The sequence below is a fragment of the Mauremys mutica genome, chromosome 8 (assembly GCF_020497125.1).
Source record: "Mauremys mutica isolate MM-2020 ecotype Southern chromosome 8, ASM2049712v1, whole genome shotgun sequence".
NCBI lineage: Eukaryota > Metazoa > Chordata > Testudines > Geoemydidae > Mauremys > Mauremys mutica.
In genome coordinates, this window is record NC_059079.1 from 112,216,841 (window position 1) to 112,235,309 (window position 18,469).

Below are 18,469 nucleotides of genomic sequence, written 5' to 3' on the forward strand. Positions count from 1 at the left end.
ATGTCAAGCTGAAGTCCAACTCTGAGACAGACTTCATCATAGGGAGCAATGCACTCCAGTAAGTGTTTGCAGTGAGACTGTACAGCCTTTTCAAAGCAAAGTAACATTTTAGTCACCTGGAATGCACCATCATTATGATGTTGATAAATTGGAGAGAATGACTTAAGGCTTGTTCTTCTTCAAGTGCTTGCTCATGTCCCTTCCCTGTCAGGTGTGTGTGTTTGCCACATGCATGGGTGCTAGAATTTTTTCTCCCAGGGGTAGCCATAGAGCTGCCTCTGTTGCCCTCTAGAGTTGCATGCATATGCGCTAGGATAAGTTCCTTCTTACCGCCAGTGATGGTGCTGGAATGGCCTCGTGCTCTAGCAAATTGTTCTTATCAGAGTGGTTTTCTGTTGCTTTTATTAATGTGTATAGTTTTACTATAGATGGTGTAGTTTAGTAGTAGTTTTAATAGTTCTTAGTATAGGTTATTAGTCAGGCAGTCCATGAGGTCATGCTCTTGTCTTCAGGCCTCAAACCCTGCGAGCAATGCAAGAAACCTATGTCTGTTATTGATCAGAGCTGCTTAAAGTGCCTGGGGAATCACAGGTACCTGATAGGTTGGGGTTAGGGTTTAGGGGTAGTGTGTAGGGTTGGGTTAGGGGGGTGAGGGTTAGTGTTAGTGTTAAGGGCTTAGGGGTTGGGCTGGGGTGAGGGTCTGGGGAGTGTAGGGGGAGGGAGGAGTGGGGGTCAGGGTTGGGTTTAGGGTGAGGGTTGGGGTTAGGGTTGGGGTAGGTTTAGGGCTTAGGTGGGCTTGGTGTTAGGGTCAGGAGTTTAGGGGTTAAGGGGAGGGAGAGGGTCAGGAGTAGGGTGAGGGTTTAGGGTTGGGGAGGGTCAAGGTTAGGGTGAGGGTTTAGGGGTAGGGGGTTAAGGTTAGGCGTGTTGGGGTTGGGGTTAGGGCGTAGGGTAGGGGGTTAGGGTAGGTTGGGGGTAGGGGTTAAGGGGGAGGGGTCAGAGGGAGGGGGTTGGGGGTGAGGGGTTAGGTTTAGGGTCGGGTCAGAGGTGAGGGGGTAGGGGCAGGGTGGGAGTGAGGGGTTGGGGGTTGGTTTAGGTTTGGGAGTTAAGGGGTTGGGGTAGGTTGGGATTTAGGATGAGGGTTTAGGTTTAGGGGCCAGGGTTAAGGGGTTAGGGTCAGGGTCGTGAGGCTTAGGGTTTAGGGTAGCGGAGGTGGGGGTGAAGGTTGGTGGGGGGTTAGGGGTTAAAGATCAGGGTTGGAGTTTAGGGTCGGGGATTGAGGTCAGGGGTTAGGGTTGGGTATTGGGGTTAGGGGTCAGGGTTTTGGGGTGAGGGTTTTAGGGCCAGGGGTAGGGATAGGGGTCAGGGTGGGGTGAGGGGTTAGGGTTGGGGCTGGGGTTAAGGGTGGGGTTAGGGTGGTTAGGGTCAGGGTTTAGGGGTAGGGTTTAGGGGTAGGGTCGGGGCCAGGGGTAGTGGTTAGGGGGTTAGGGTTAGGTTGGGGTCGGGGTGAGGGGTAGGGTGAGGGTAGGGCTTGGGGTCGGGGGGAGGGGTAGGTTTAGGGTTAGGGTGAGGGTTAAATAAGAACATAAGAACGGCTGTACCGGGTCAGACCAAAGGTCCATCTAGCCCAGTATCTGTCTATTGACAGTGGCCAATGCCAGGTGCCCCAGAGGGAGTGAACCTAACAGGCAATGATCAAGTGATCTCTCTCCTGCCATCCATCTCCATCCTCTGACGAACAGAGGCTAGGGACACCATTCTTACCCATCCCGACTAATAGCCATTTATGGATTTAGCCTCCATGAATTTATCCAGTCCCCTTTTAAACATTGTTATAGTCCTAGCCTTCACAACCTCCTCAGGTAAGGAGTTCCACAAGTTGACTGTGCGCTGCGTGAAGAAGAACTTCCTTTTATTTGTTTTAAACCTGCTGCCTATTAATTTCATTTGGTGACCCCTAGTTCTTGTATTATGGGAATAAGTAAATAACTTTTCCTAATCCTCTTTCTCAACATCACTCATGATTTTATAGACCTCTATCATGTCCCCCCTTAGTCTTCTTTTTCCAAGCTGAAGAGTCCTAGCCTCTTTAATCTTTCCTCGTATGGGACCCTCTCTAAACCCCTAATCATTTTAGTTGCCCTTTTCTGAACCTTTTCTCTTGCTAGAATATCTTTTTTGAGGTGAGGAGACCACATCTGTACACAGTATTCGAGATGTGGGCGTACCATGGATTTATATAAGGGCAATAATATATTCTCAGTCTTATTCTCTATCCCCTTTTTAATGATTCCTAACATCCTGTTTGCTTTTTTGACTGCCTCTGCACACTGCGTGGACATCTTCAGAGAACTATCCACGATGACGCCAAGATCTTTTTCCTGACTCTTTGTAGCTAAATTAGCCCCCATCGTGTTGTATGTATAGTTGGGGTTCTTTTTTCCAATGTGCATTACTTTACATTTATCCACATTAAATTTCATTTGCCATTTTGTTGCCCAATCACTTAGTTTTGTGAGATCTTTTTGAAGTTCTTCACAATCTGCTTTGGTCTTAACTATCTTGAGTAGTTTAGTATCATCTGCAAACTTTGCCACCTCACTGTTTACCCCTTTCTCCAAATCATTTATGAATAAATTGAATAGGATTGGTCCTAGGACTGACCCTTGGGGAACACCACTAGTTACCCCTCTCCATTCTGAGAATTTACCATTAATTCCTACCCTTTGTTCCCTGTCCTTTAACCAGTTCTCGATCCATGAAAGGACCTTCCCTTTTATCCCATGACAGCTTAATTTACGTAAGAGCCTTTGGTGAGGGACCTCGTCAAAGGCTTTTTGGAAATCTAAGTACACTATGTCCACTGGATCCCCCTTGTCCACATGTTTGTTGACCCCTTCAAAGAACTCTAATAGATTAGTAAGACACGATTTCCCTTTACAGAAACCATGTTGACTATTGCTCAACAGTTTGTTTTTCTATGTGTCTGACAATTTTATTCTTAACTATTGTTTCAACTAATTTGCCCGGTACCGACGTTAGACTTACCGGTCTGTAATTGCCGGGATCACCCCTAGAGCCCTTTTTAAAATTGGCGTTACGTTAGCTAACTTCCAGTCATCTGGTACCGAAGCCGATTTAAAAGACAGGTTACAAACCTTAGTTAATAGTTCCGCAACTTCACATTTGAGTTCTTTCAGAACTCTTGGGTGAATGCCATCTGGTCCCGGTGATTTGTTAATGTTGAGTTTATCAATTAATTCCAAACCTCCTCTAGTGACACTTCAATCTGTGACAGTTCCTCAGATTTGTCACCTACAAAAGCCAGCTCAGGTTTGGGAATCTCCCTAACATCCTCAGCCGTGAAGACTGAAGCAAAGAATCCATTTAGTTTCTCCGCAATGACTTTATCATCTTTAAGCGCTCCTTTTGTATTTTGATCATCAAGGGGGCCCCACTGGTTGTTTAGCAGGCTTCCTGCTTCTGATGTACTTAAAAAACATTTTGTTATTACCTTTGGAGTTTTTGGCTAGCCGTTCTTCAAACTCCTCTTTGGCTTTTCTTATTACACTCTTGCACTTAAGTTGGCAGTGTTTGTGCTCCTTTCTATTTGCCTCACTAGGATTTGACTTCCACTTTTTAAAGGAAGTCTTTTTATCTCACACTGTTTCTTTTACATGGTTGTTAAGCCACGGTGGCTCTTTTTTAGTTCTTTTACTGTTTTTCTTAATTTGGGGTATACATTGAAGTTGGGCCTCTATTATGGTGTCTTTAAAAAGGGCCCACGCAACTTGCAGGGATTTCACTTTAGTCACTGTACCTTTTAACTTTTGTCTAACCCCCTCATTTTTGTATAGTTCCCCCTTTTGAAATTAAATGCCACAGTGTTGGGCAGCTGAGGTGTTCTTCCCACCACAGGGATGTTGAATGCTATTGTATTATGGTCACTATTTCCAAGCGGTCCTGCTATAGTTACCTCTTGGACCAGCTCCTGCGCTTCACTCAGGATTAAATCTAGAGTTGCCTCTCCCCTTGTGGGTTCCCGTACCAGCTGCTCCATGAAGCAGTCATTTAAAGTATCGAGAAATTTTATCTCTGCATTTCGTCCTGAAGTGAAATGTTCCCAGTCAATATGGGGATAATTGAAATCCCCCACTATTATTGGGTTCTTAATTTTGATAGCCTCTCTAATTTCCCTTAGCATTTCATCATCACTATTACTGTCCTGGTCAGGTGGTCGATAATAGAGCCCTAATGTTATATTTTTACTAGAGCATGAAATTTCTATTCATAGAGACTCTATGGAACATGTGGATTCGCTTAAGATTTTTACTTCATTTGAATCTACACTTTCTTTCACATATAGTGCCACCCCTCCCCTGCACGGCCTGCTCTGTCCTTCCAATATATTTTGTACCCCAGAATGATTGTGTCCCATTGATTGCTCTCAGTCCACCAGGTTTCTATTATATCTATATCCTCCTTTATCACAAGGCACTCTAGTTCACCCATCTTATTATTTAGACTTCTGGCATTTGTGTACAAGCACTTAAAAAACTTGTCCCTGTTTATTAGCCTGCCTTTTTCTGATGTTCCAGATTCTTTTTTATGTGACTGTTTATCATCTGATCCGGCCCTTACATTATACTTTTCAGTCCTCTGCTCCTGACTATAACCTGGAGATTCTCTATCATCAGACTCTCCCCTAAGAAAAGTCTGTGTCCGATCCACACGGTCCTCTGCAGCAGTCGGCTTTCCCCCATCTCCTAGTTTTAAAACGGCTCTACAACCTTTTTAAATGTTTAGTGCCAGCAGTCTGGTTCCACTTTAGTTGAGGTGGAGCCCATCTCTCCTGTATAGGCTCCTCCCATCCCAGAAGTTTCCCCAGTTCCTAATGTACGTAAACCCCTCTTCTCTACACCATCGTCTCATCCACGCAGTGAGACTCTGAAGCTCTGCCTGCCTACCCGGCCCTGCGCGTGTAACTGGGAGCACTTCTGAAAATGCCACCATAGAGGTCCTGGATTTCAGTCTCTTCCCTAGCAGCCTAAATTTGGCTTCCAGGACATCTCTCCTACCCTTCCCTATGTCATTGGTACCTACATGTACCATGACCACCGGCTCCTCCCCAGCACTACACATAAGTCTATCTAGATGCCTCGAGAGATCCGCAACCTTCGCACCAGGCAGGCAAGTCACCATACGGTTCTCCCGGTCATCACAGACCCATTTATCTACATTTCTAATAATCGAATTTCCCATTACTAACACCTGCCTTTTCCTAGAAACTGGAGTTCCCTCCCCCGGAGAGGCAACCTCAGTGCGAGAGGCAACCCTAGCACCATCTGGAAGGAGGGTCCCAACTACGGGAAGGTTTTCCTCTGCTCCCATTGACTGCTCTACTTCCCTGGGCCGTTCTTCCTCCTCAACAGCACAGGAGCTGTCTAAGCGGAGGTGGGACAATTTTACAGTGTCCCGGGAAGCCTCATCAACATACCTCTCTGCCTCTCTCAGCTCCTCCAGTTCTGCCACCCTGGCCTCCAAAGTCCGTACATGGTCTCTGAGGGCCAGGAGCTCCTTGCACCGACTGCACACATACACCAGCCGCCCACAGGGCAGGTAATCATACATGCTACACTCAGTGCAATAAACTGGATAGCCCACACTCTGCTGCTGGGCTTCTGCCTGCATGGTCTCCTAGTTAGTGGAAGGGTGGTTTACAGAAAGGGGTTTTGGAATGGGGTTAGGTTTATAGGTTTGGGGGGGGCACGGAGAAGGGGCTACGGCTGGCGAGGGGCTCCCACTCCCCTTCTAAATGTTTAAGAAGCTTCATTTAAAATTAAATTAAAATGCAGAGCCCCTGGACCAGTGGCCAGGACCCAGGCAGTGGGAGTGCCACTGAAAATCAGCTCAAATGCTGCCTTTGGCACACGTGCCATAGGTTGCCTACCCCTGTTCTAGTTGAATACCATTAGAGCTTTTACTAGGGTAACTTCACTTCTGCTCGCTGTTTCCCAATCCGTAGGCCAGTAGGAAAGGAAGTGGGGATTGCAGTGACAGACTGTGCCCTGAGTGGGTGGTGCTGCTATTAGGCAAAGACTGTAGGAGGTGGTGTCCGCACTGGCACTGGGAGACACTGATTTCACAGTGAGAGGGTGAAGACAAAAGATTAATATGGTCCTGCCTGCCATGCTCTGACAGGCCCTGTCGCATCATGGACATTGTAGTCCCATCCTGGGTGTTCCAGTCCCCACCCTGTTGTGCCTTGTGACCTGCCTGGTGATCTCCAGTGGGAGTATTGGGTTATTTTGGGTTTTGCAGATGCCAGCCCAGAGTCACTCCCTGGAGTACTGCCTTAGCCCCGCCCCCAGCTGCACCCTGCTTTTCCTCCCCCCAGGTACCCATGTGAACATCTGGCTTTAACACTAGTCCTGGGCCTGGAAACATCCAGTGACTGCATGTGTTTGCAGGAGCAGGGCCAAACTCTTTATGGGCCCAAGTGTAAAGGTCAGATTTCTTCCTTTATAAATCAAAGTTCTTTGAATTGCTGAACAGAAAGTCTGCAGCATAAACACATTTTCCAGTAAATGTTAATTAATATATGATGCTACTAAGTGCACCAAGACAAGTAGCCTTAAAAGGTGTTTGTGAGAAACTGGGGGTCGTGTGTTAGCATAATCAGAGTAGCTTGATTAGCTCCTAGGCAGGTCTTTCCATTCACAGATTCAAAGGAAGGAGTGTGTCTTCGGGTAGTGACTCTGGGTGCTCTGGGGCCCAAACACCAATGGGAAAAAAATTGTGGGTGCTCAGCACTCACCAGCCACAGCTGTTGGGCGGCTGGGGGAAGCGCTTGGAGGAGGATGGAGAGCAGTGAGTGGCGGGCAGCAGGGGCCTCAGGGGAGGGGTTGGGGCAGGAAGAGGGAGTGAGGGTGTGGCCTTGGGAGCCAGGGCCAGGAAGGCCAGAGGGAGGGCCTTGAGGAGGAGCGGGGGTGAAGCACTCCCAGGGGAAAATAAAGCTTAGCGGCTATGATAGGTGGGGAAAACAAGCAGAGGATTTTTTCCGACAGCCACTTACTAGTAGGTGGTGTGTGTGACGGAGACTTTATGGAGTGCACAGCAATTTCTTTGCCTTACTGGCTTTGATTTTTTATTTCAGTAATTTTTATCCCTATGGTATGGCTTATAAATGCTACATAACATCAAATCATTTATTTTGTAGTAAATATATATAAAGCAGCCAAAAAAATGCTCATGAATCAAGATAATAATATGGAAACTAACACTTTAATGTCAAGTGAAGATATTTGGTTTTATTAGTAAATATTCACGCCGCCCAAGAATAAAAACTTTCACAGAAGTTTCAAATTATTAATAATATGCTTATATAATACCTTTCAAACTAAACTTGTTTTCAAGCAATAGCCAAAGGTCTCTGTTTATGCATTTCAAACAATAATTACCCTCTATTTAACTGATGCCTAATGTGAGTCTTTAAAATGTCTCTTTGAACTAAAATATAGTCTCCCATGCTCCAGGCAGGATCTAGCTGCTCTGGGAGAGGAGCTGTGTGCCCCCATGTCACACACACACACCCCAGTCTCCCATGGCCTGAGTAAGATCTGTCTGCCTATGTCCATGGTCCCTGCCATACTGGAAAGGATCCATATGGCCTGCCAGGCTCAGGGAGCCATTCCTCACACCCTACATCTTCGTAGAGAGTTTGGGGAGACTTTATTGCTGTAACTGAGTCACAGTGTGAGTGGCCAGTCGCTTGTCTATGGAGCCGTGAGGTCTGGGAGCAACAAGAGTGGACTGGTCATAACTTTGGGCTGAGAAGAAGTGGGGCTGGGACTAAGTGCAGGTCTAGGAATCTCATCACCCCACAGCTCCCTTACTGCAGCACCCAAAATCCTCGCTCAGGGTCCAGGTCTCATTGTACTCGGCACTGCACGGATGATCAGAGAGACAGAGGGATGTATATGGAGCTAGATGAGCGTGTAAGGCATGCAGATGGGTGGAGGGGTGTATATGGCATATAGCGGGACATATGGAGGGCTGAAGGGTTGGACAGACGGCTGAAGGGATGGATGGTGATGTCACAGTCAGGCAGTTTGGTGTGTTCAGCTCATGGCTGCTGGCCCTGTCACCTCCGGGCCCCCATTTCCTGCACCATCTCTGACTCTCACTCTAACTCTTGCAGCCCACACCCAGCAGAGCCTGGCTCTGCAAGAGTACACTGGTGCTACTTCCAGTGCATACACCCATTGCACAACCTGCGGCTCGAGGATGGACAAGCATGCAGGCTCCCAGCTGCTGAGCCACTTCCTCCAAAGCCTGCCATAGAGGAGCAAGACCCTGGCTGGGGGATCCCTCATCCCTCTTCACATCCTGCAGCCAGAGCCTGCTCAGCACAGGGACTGGGCCAGCAAACCCTACCTGCCCCATCCAGCCTCCCGCTGGAGCCACACCCTAAGGCCCAGCTGAGCCTGGCAGCCAGTGACCCAAACATGTAGAGACCCTGGTGCCTCAGGAATGGGAATGTGCCTCATCTTCTCTGTAGCACCATGGCACTGTTACGCCATAGTGACTACCTGCAGGGCACAAAACTGGCTCAGTGGGGTGGGCAAAGCTGGGATGGGGATGTAGCATTACAAGCTGCACGACGTACCAATTTCCTACCGCTAGCAGTTACTGACACCTAGTTTTGTTTTGTTTTGTTTTGTTTTTGTTTTGCTGTCCTGTCACCATCTGCTACACCCACAATTTCCCATTCCTGGGAGGGGTAGGGATCTGTGGCAGATGGGTTGAACCTTTTCACAATTTCTACTTTTGTGAAATCTCTATTTTAAATTGGGACACTCATAAAATTAGATTTTTTTCTAATTTAATACTTTTTTTTTAAATTAGAAAAATCTTGTTTTACTTGTATCCAAATTTAAAAAAGATTTCAGAGCAGTAGCCAATTGTGACAGGAGGAGCCACTCTCAGCACCTCCCCGGTCCAGAGGGAGCCATTCATGACAGCCAGCAATTCAGGCACCAATGAAAACATAGGATCATAAAAAGTTTTTAATAATGTGTTAAAAATAGTAAATGACAGTCACAATAAAAACATAGGAAACGTTACAAGAGTAAGATGACTGAGGTTTTTTTGAAAAGTAAAGAATGAAAAGGTGTGAAACTACATTGACAGGAGATTACAGGAAAGGGAGCCAATTCAGGCAATCAGAACAACAGAGAAGACCAATGTGTGACCATCCCTATGGTGAAGTGTCAGTTGTATGTAAACACCTCCTGAATGAAGACAGTGTTTAAAGATGGGAGTGTATGGGGGGGAGGGAGGATGCTCACAACATCATTTCAGAGAGGGCAGAGCAGCCTCGTCTAGACATTGCCCTGCCCCCCCCTTTCCCCTGCCTGCCTTCTGCCCTTTTTACAGCACATGTTCAGCTCACTCCTTGCAGGTCCCTGGAAATTGCCAGACAACGAACAGGCCAGGGAGGGGGAGAAGTCCTGCTCCAATCCAAAATTGCTGGGTACCCCAGCCTGGCTGGAGTTGGTGTGATATCCTAGCAGAGTCAGTTTTTCTCCCTGATGGATTATGATTTTCCCCATTGCAGTTAGTTGCACTTTATCTGCTTCCTAACAGCCCCTCAGTAGGTTCTCTAGGCGACATCTCATTGCTTCACATAAAAGTTGCTTCCCTTTGGGTCTGTATGTTCTGGAGTATTTGCTATCTAATCCTAATCCCTAAAGCTAATCCTAACCCTCGCATTAAGCACGACCCTCTAACCCTCAAACCTGCCTCCCAGAACCCTAACCCCTCGCCTCCCCGTAATCCAAATCTCCCTCTCAACCCCTAACCCTTTCCAAACCTAATCCACACCCTAAACCTAACTCCTGTTTACCCACACCCTAATCCAACCCCTAGACCCTGACCCTGTAATCCCAACCTTAAACCCCCGTTTCCCCCCTCCATGGGTGGCACCACCCTCTTCCCAGTGAGGGGGCTGAGGTAGGCTAGACAGAAAATTGGGGGCCAGCACCCCCCCCTTGCAGGAGCGGCTCTAGCTTTTTTGGCGCCCCAAGCACGGCAGGCAGGCTGCCTTCAGCGGCTTGCCCGCGGGAGGTCCCCGGTCCTGTGGCTTCGGCGTTTCTGCTGCCGAGTTGCCGCCGAATCCGTGGGACTGGCGGACCTCCCGCAGGCAAGCCACCGAAGGCTGCCTGACTGCCGCCCTCGCAGGGACCGGCAGGGCGCCTCCGCGGCTTCTGCCCCAGGCACGCGCTTGGTGCGCTGGTGCCTGGAGCCGCCGCTGCCCGCTTGCCACAAGGCCCCACCCATCTCTATCACTCTGCTCCCTGCCTCCTGCCCCGCCCCCCCGCATTGCCCTCCTCCTGGGCGGGGGGTGGCTGGGCCGGCCAGTGGGGGTGACTGATGCGCTGGCTGGTGCCAGAGAAGGGGCAGCTGGGCTGCTCCCATCTCCTCCTGCTGCGGCTCTTGGCCCTGGGGCTGCGGCTGCCCCTCAGCTTCCTGCCGCCCTTCAACTCCTTGCAGCCCCAAGAGCCGCCCGGGCAGGGGAACCTGGCTCTGGCAGAGCCCTCAGGGAGCATCAGCCCCGGGCGGCAGGCCCAGGAGCCTGGGGCAGAGTGGGTCTGTTTGGGTGGCTGTGGGGCACCCTGGACCCGCCTCCTGAGTGACACCCGGTGGCCAGTCGCGGTAATGCACACAGCGGGTTTCCCTTGGCACAGAAGTGCCACCTAGTGGCCAGTCAGGGAAATGCACAGAGCCTATCGCCTGTGAAGCAGCAGTCGAGGTAAGGCACAGACTGTATCTCCCATCAAGCAGCAGTGACACCCGGTGGCCTGTCGAGGTAACGCACAGAGCATGTTTCCCTTGGCACAGCAGTGACACCTGGTGGCCTATATGGTTATTGCACAGAAGGTGTTTCCCTTGGCACAGCAGTGACACCTGGTGGCTAATCGAGGTAATGCACAGACTGTCTCTCCCAGCAAGCAGCAGTGACACCCGGTGGCCAGTCAGGGTAATGCAGAGTATGTCACCCTTGGAGCAGCAATGACACCCAGTGGCCAGTCGAGGTAATGCACAAAGCAGTTTTCCTTTGGCACAGCAGTGTCACCTGGTGGCCAGTCGAGGTAATGCACAGAAGCTGTTTCTCTTGGGGCAGCAGTGACCCCCGGTGGCCAGTCGAGGTAATGCACAGACTGTATCGCCCATCAAGCAGTAGTGCCACCCGGTGGCCAGTCGAGGTAATGCACAGAGCATGTTTCCCTTGGCACAGCAGTGATACCTGGTGGCCTATATGGGTATTGCACAGAAGGTGTTTCTCTTGGGGCAGCAGTGACACCCTGTGGCCAGTCCAGGTAATGCACAGACTGTATCGCCCATCAAGCAGTAGTGCCACCCGGTGGCCAGTCGAGGTAATGCACAGAGCATGTTTCCCTTGGCACAGCAGTGATACCTGGTGGCCTATATGGGTATTGCACAGAAGGTGTTTCTCTTGGGGCAGCAGTGACACCCGGTGACCAGTCCAGGTAATGCACAGAGCATGTTTCCCTTGGGGCAGCAGTGACCCCCCCCCCTGGTGGCCAGTCCATGTAATGCACAGACTGTATCACCCATCAAGCAGCAGTGACCCCCGGTGGCCAGTCGAGGTAATGCACAGACTGTATCACCCATCAAGCAGCAGTGACACCCAGTGACCAGTTGGGCTAATGCAGCATGGCCAGCAGGTGTGGCATCAGCCGTTTACCGTTTGCTGGGGTGGGGGGCTGAGGTGGGCTGGAGAAAAAAATTGAGGGCCTGCACCCCCCCCTCTTCACCTTGCTCCACCCGCATTGGGGCCATGCTTCTGCTCCTTAGTTAAATACTCCTCTCCCCCCCCCCGGCCAGGGTTTACAGCAATATCACTTTTATTAAAATAAAATAGTAAACAGGATTTAGTCCAAATCCATATAAATAATCTAAATCTGTCCAAATGTTAGTATTAAATCCCAAATCCTCTTAAATAGCCCATCAGAAACCAAAATTTGAAACTGTTAAACAATGCTTAATTTAAAACACAAACATTAAAGTAAAACTATTTTGTTTTTAAAAACAAAAATTAACAAATATCATACATTATCAAAAAAGAGTGCTACTACAGGATGATAAAATAACATAAAATAAGTAAGCTCTACTATTAAAACCACCTATAAAGCAATTGAATAGTTGAATACTGGCCAAATCTGTATAAAATATGCAGAACTATGTAAAAAGTGGTATTGCATGTCAGACATTCCAATCCAGCAAACGTCAATTAAAAGCTCTGCTTTAACTAAAAAAACAAAACAAAACAAAAAACCAATAAACCAAAACAGTCAGCCCTAAACAAACCTGCACTTAAGCAAAATTAAACCTGTACCAACATTGGAACAAACTATGTAATTTTCTAATTCTAACTTCTTGTTTCATCCAGGAGGGAAAGTATTTTGTAGCCCCAGTAACTGTGCTGTCACACCAGCATTTCTTTCACTAAATAAGGTTTTTGTCAAATATAAATTGCCCTTACAATTGTCTAACAGAAATTCTAATTGTATTTTTGCAATAATATCCCAAGTATGCAAGTAAGTCCCCTCAGAACAGCACCACATTCCTCAACTGCTAACCCAAGTGATTAAGCGATATTCTGCCGCTAGAATCCTAGAGATTCATTTGCAAACCCTGGGGCCTGAAGCTGATGGAAGAAAGGTCAGTGAGCGAGCTCCGCCTCCTGCTGGAGAGCAGAGGGAATTGACCGAGCGACGTACTAGCTAATTTAAATATCAACGTTGTCTCTGGCGGCAGCTTCCACTGGAGGGTAAGGGGAGTTGACTGAGGGTGGCATATCTTATTTGAATATTAAAAGCCAGCATTTTGGGGACACTGGTGTAAAATTTGAATAAGTTTTGGGGTTGGGACCCATATTTTTAGCGTAGCTTCTTGGGAGCCCACCACTGATGGGTGTGTGGGGGGAGGGGGTGTCACCAGTGATGAGCTGCCAAAATATTAACAACCGGTTCCCTCCTCCTCACCCCACGAGGGGGTCGTGATCCCCCCGCCCCCAGGACCCCTGCCCTATCCACCCCCCTTCCCTGTCCCCTAACTGCCCCCTGCCACCCCATCCAACCCCTCCTCTTATTCCTGATGGCCCCCCGGGACCCCTGCCCCATCCTACCACCCCTTCTCTCTGTCCTGACTGCCCCTGGAACCCCTGCCACTGACTGCCTCCCACCGCCCCATTCAACCCCTGGTCCTTCCTGACTGCCCCCCAGGACCCTTGCCCCCATTCAATTCCCCTGTTCTCTGCCCTCTGACCGCCCCCAGTCCTGACCTGAATCTACCCCCGGCCCTCTAGCCAACACCCTCTCCCTGCTCCCTGCCCCCCTTACCACGCTGCCTGGAGATGGGGGCCGTGCCACCCAGAGCCGGGGCTGGAAGCCACGGGCGCTGGGCTGGAGTTGGGGGCTGGGCCAGAGCCACTGGCCAGCCCGAAATCGGGGTCAGATCTGGGGGCTGGCCTGGAGCTGCGCCAGCCGGAGTCGGGGCCGGGGGTCAGAGCCGGGGGCCGGCCCAGAGCTGTGCCACCCAGCCGGCCAGAGTCGGGGCCGGGGTCAGAGCCGGGGGCCGACCCGGAGCTGCGCCGCCCGGCCGGCCAGAGTCGGGGTCGGAGCCGGGGGTCGGGGGCCAGTCCGGAGCTGCGCCGCCCGGCTGGCCGGAGCCGGGGCCGGGGCCGAGGTCAGAGCCGGGGGCTGGCCCAGAGCCGCGCCGCCCGGCTGAAGTCGGGGTCGGGGGCCGGCCCGGAGCCGCGCCACCTGGCCAGGGTCGGGGCCAGGGATGCGCGGTGCCTAGAGCCCTCCTTGTGCCCCCCCCAGCTTACCTGCAGGAAGCTGCTGCTTCCTGCTCAGCCCTCCCAGGCTTCCCATGCTAAGAGCTGATTGGCGGGAAGCCCGGAGGGGGAGCCTTCAGAGGAGGAGGCAAAGGCAGAGCTGGAGCCAGGTTAGCTGGGGCCGGGGGCAGGGCAGGGAGCGGAGCTTTTGTTAAATTTAAAAGCCCTTTACAACCGGTTCTAAAAGGGTTTCTAAATTTAACAACTGGTTCGCGCGAACCGGTGCGAACCGGCTGCAGCTCACCACTGGGTGTCACCCTGAGCTGGAAGCCTGTTGCCCGATGTGGGGAAGGTGCGCCCGGCTTTCTGATTAACCCAGAGGTGAACAATCTTTCAGAAGTGATGTGTTGAGTCTTTATTCATTTGCTTTAAAGTTTCACAAGCTGGTAATACGTTTGAACTTTTTTAGGTCTCTTTCTATAAGTCTGTAATATGTAATTAAACTACTGTGGTATGTAAAGTAAATGGTTTTAAAAAAATGTAAGAAGCTTTATTTAAAATTAAATTAAAACACAGACCTCCTGGGATTAGTAGCTAGAACCTGGGCAGTGTGAGTGCTACTGAAAATTACCTCATGTGCTGCCTTCAGCACCTGTGCCATAGGTTGTCTACCCCTAGACTGAGCTAAAGAAGAGAAATTATGTAAGTTTGGTGTTGGGCCACGATTATGTTTCATGGCGGTTAGGGGATAAACCGCTGGTTTGTTTTTTCCGTAACTGAGCCGATGCCTGGCTGTGTTGTGGGGTGTTGGTGCCCACGGCTTAGCTGCGTTACGTGACGGTGGCTCCTGGTGACTGGCCACAGAATGGGCGTGTGTGGGGGGTGGTGGTTGAGGCGCGCAGCTGGGCCTGGACTGGAAGGCAGCGTGGGGCTGATTAGTGCCCGCTGGGGATTGTGAGATGTGCCATTCTGGCCTTGGCTACACTTGAGAGTTACAGCGCTGGTGGTGGCTTTACAGCGCTGTAACTCACTCCCCGTCCACACTGGCAAGGCACATACAGCGCTGTATCTCCATGGCTACAGCGCTGCATGTACTCCACCTCCATGAGAGGAATAAAGAGAATAGCGCTGCTCCTGCAGTGCTGGGGTGCCAGTGTAAACAGGGAATAATCTTACTACACTGTAACTGACCTCCCGAAGCTTCCCATAATGCTTTTAAGTAAAGATTACGCTCTTTGTTTTGTTGTGATGCCTGTTTGTTTTGTTCTGAACTCCAGGCTCCCAAAGCTGCTTATCAGAAAAACAAACACAGCTCCTGTTTGCTGTGAATGAGCTCTCTTTGGAACGCCCACAGCTAGAAGAGAGGGGACTTGAGGAGAGAAGCAGCACGGCGTGCAGGAGGGGGGGGTCCATTTCAGGGAGGCTGCTTATCTGGTCTGTGAGGAAAAAACCAAAGAGGGCTATTTGCTTTCAGTGAGCGAGAGAGGGGTAGGGGGAGGGGAGGGGAGGGGAGGGGAGGGGAGGGGGTCGGAACTTGCAGGTGCTGACACAGTGTCGGCTCCAAAAATCCACTCTCTCTCGCTCCCCCACACTCCCTGTCACACTCCACCCCGCCCACCCCCTTTGAGAAGCCCTTTGCAGCCACTTGAACGCTGGGATAGCTGCCCATAATGCACCACTCCCAATGCTGCTGCCGATGGGGCCAGGACCGTGCGCCGGCAGCCGGCAGCGTGGACAGACTGCAGCACTGCCCCTGCTCAGCTGTACGAAGGCAGGTTTAACGCCCAGCGCTGCACAGCCCCAAGTGTAGCCAAACCCTCTGTTACCCACAGGGGGGGGGGGCGCTCGCTGTCCGGCCACCTGAGAAGACTAGAACTGCGGCGCCGGCCTGCCCGGCCTTTTCTGAAAGCTGATCTCCCATTGGGTCCTCAGTAAATGACGTTTTCTGACAGCTGATCTCCCATTGGGCCTAGTGACGGGCCGCCTTCTAAAAGAGCTGATCTCCTATTGGTCCTAGTGAGGTGAGGTTTTTCTGAAAGCTGATCTCCGATAGGGCCCTCACTAAGTGACGTTTTCTGACAGCTAATCTCCCATTGGGCTGTGCTTAGGTGACGCTTTCCGAAAGCCGCGCTGGGCGGAGCCGTTAGGGCCTTGTGCACTCAGAGCTCAGCGCACGCTGGCGAGAAGCAGATCGAGGCCGAGCGGCGCCGATTCCGGCTCCCCGGGCAGAGAAGCAGAGACCGCAGCAGCGGGCGCTGCCCTCCCTCCTGCCGAAAAGCCGCAGCGCCCAGCGAGCTCACAGGTCGCGCCCACTTGGGCGCTGGTGTTTTCTGGCAGCCAATGGGCTGTTGCTAGGTGACGTTTCCTGCCCGAGCTGGCAGCCAATGGGCTGTCGCTGGGTGACGTTTCCTGACCGAGCTGGCAGCCAATGGGCTGTCGCGGGTGACGTTTCCTGACCGAGCTGGCAGCCAATGGGCTGTCGCGGGTGACGTTTCCTGACCGAGCTGGCAGCCAATGGGCTGTCGCTGCCTGGGGGCGGAGATCGGTGCTGCCGGCGCCGCGGCTCAGAAACTTCTCGAAGCCCGGGACCGTTTGGCGTTGCTGAAGGGAGGCGGGAAGTCGCCGGGCTGGAGCGCGAGGATCCTGCGGGCAGCGAACCCGCCGCGGGGGCTTGGGCCGAGCTCCCTGGTTGCGGCGGGAGCGCGCGGTGTTTGGAGCTGCAGAATCTGCCCCGTAGCCGGGCGGCCGGTGCGAAGCAGGGTCCTGGGGGCGGCCCGGGCTGGGCGTGGGGACCCGGGCTCGGGGCTCGCGGTTGGGCGGGGGCAGGTTATAGCGGTTTTCGGTTCAGTTTGGGTTCCGGGGTTGGGGGTTAGCTCGTGGCGGGGGGTTTGGCCAGCAGCAGCACAGCGGCGCGGGGGGCAGGGGGGGGGGGTGTTTGGCCAGTAGCAGCAGCAGCAGCACAGCGGCGCGGGGGCAGTGGGGGGGGGGGGGGGAGGCCAGCAGCCCCAGCACAGCGGCGCGGGGGCAGTGGGGGGGGGGGGTGGCCAGCAGCAGCAGCACAGCGGCGCCGGGGCAGTGGGTGGGGGGGTTGGCCAGCAGCAGCACAGCGGCGCGGGGGGCAGCGGGGGGGTTGGCCAGCAGCAGCAGCAGCACAGCGGCGCGGGGGGCAGCGGGGAGCCGCCCGGCGGTGAGTGCTGAGCGGGGTTGGTGCCTCAGTGGCGCCCTGCAGAGGGAGCAGGATCACGTCTGCTACAGGGGTCTGTTTGCAGTGAGGCGGGGCCGGGGGCCCCACGCCATCAGCGGCTGTTGGGGACTCCTGGGCCCACCCGCAGCGGCTGGGAGCTCGGGGGTCCATGTGCAGCGGTGTAAGCCTGGGGGGTCCCCCGCTGCCTGCTGAAGCTGAGGGGCCCTGCCCCTGCCCACAGTGGCTGGGTGCTCCTGGGTCCCGCTGCCACCTGTGGCAAATGGGCGCTCTGGGTTCCCCTGCTGCCTGCAGCAGCTGTGGGAGCTGCCCCCCCCAAGCATTTGGGGTCCCTCCGCCATATGCAGCAGCTGGGAGCTCTGGGGTCCGCACGCAGCGGCTGGGAGCGATGGCTGGGAGCTACAGGGGTGCATCTGTAATGGCATGGGCAATGTGGGGTCCTCCTGTCACCCCGGCTGCTGGGAATTCCTGGGTCTTATGGTGGCTGGAGCTATAGGGTCCCCCAGCTGCCTGCCTGCCAGGAGCCCCCTAAGCCCCCTCTGGAACCCCTACAGCCTGGAGATCGGTATCTGTGCCCCCCACAACCCCCTAAGCTCCCCCAGGAACCCTGCAGCCTGGAGATAGGTATCTGTGCCCCCCATGAACCCCCTAAGCACCGCCGGGACCCATACAGCCTGGAGAGAGGGATCTGTGCCCCCCACGAACCTCCTAAGCCCCCCTGGCACCCCTACAGCCTGGAGATAGGGTCTGCACCTCCCGCCCAGCCACAGCCCCCTCCCCATCCCCACCTGCCCCTCGGCACCCCCAGCGCGCCTTTCCTCCCCCCCCGCACAGCCACAGCCCCCTCAACCCCTCCGCCTTCCCCCCGCTGCACCTCCCGCCAGCCACAGCCCCCCCGGCATCCCCAGTGCATCTTTCCTCCCTCCACGGGCTCCCACAGCCCCCCCCGCCCAGCCACAGCCCCCTCAACCCCTCCGCCTTCCCCCCACCCACACCTCCCCCACAGCCCCCCATTTCCACCGCTTCCCTCACCCAGCCACAGCCCCCCCCCCCGGCACGTATTTGCTCCCGCCCACGGGCTCCCACAGCCCCCAGCACACTGCGAATTTCCCAAGTCCCCTTGGTGCCCCCGCACTCCCAGCCCCCCTGCATCCCTAGTGCGCCGCGACCTTCCCCAGCCCCCCCGGTGTCCCCGCACCGCTAGCATGCCGTGACCTTCCCCCCCCTGCACCCCAGCTCCCCGTGACATTCTCTAACCCCCCTCAGCCCCCCACAACCTTCCTTTCCCCTCCCGCACCCCCCAGCCCGCCTTGACTTTCCTCGTCCCCCTGTAACCCCCAGCCCGCCCCAACCTTCCCCAACCTGCTTCCCTGGTCCCCAACCCACCCACCCTGCCCCCTATGCCT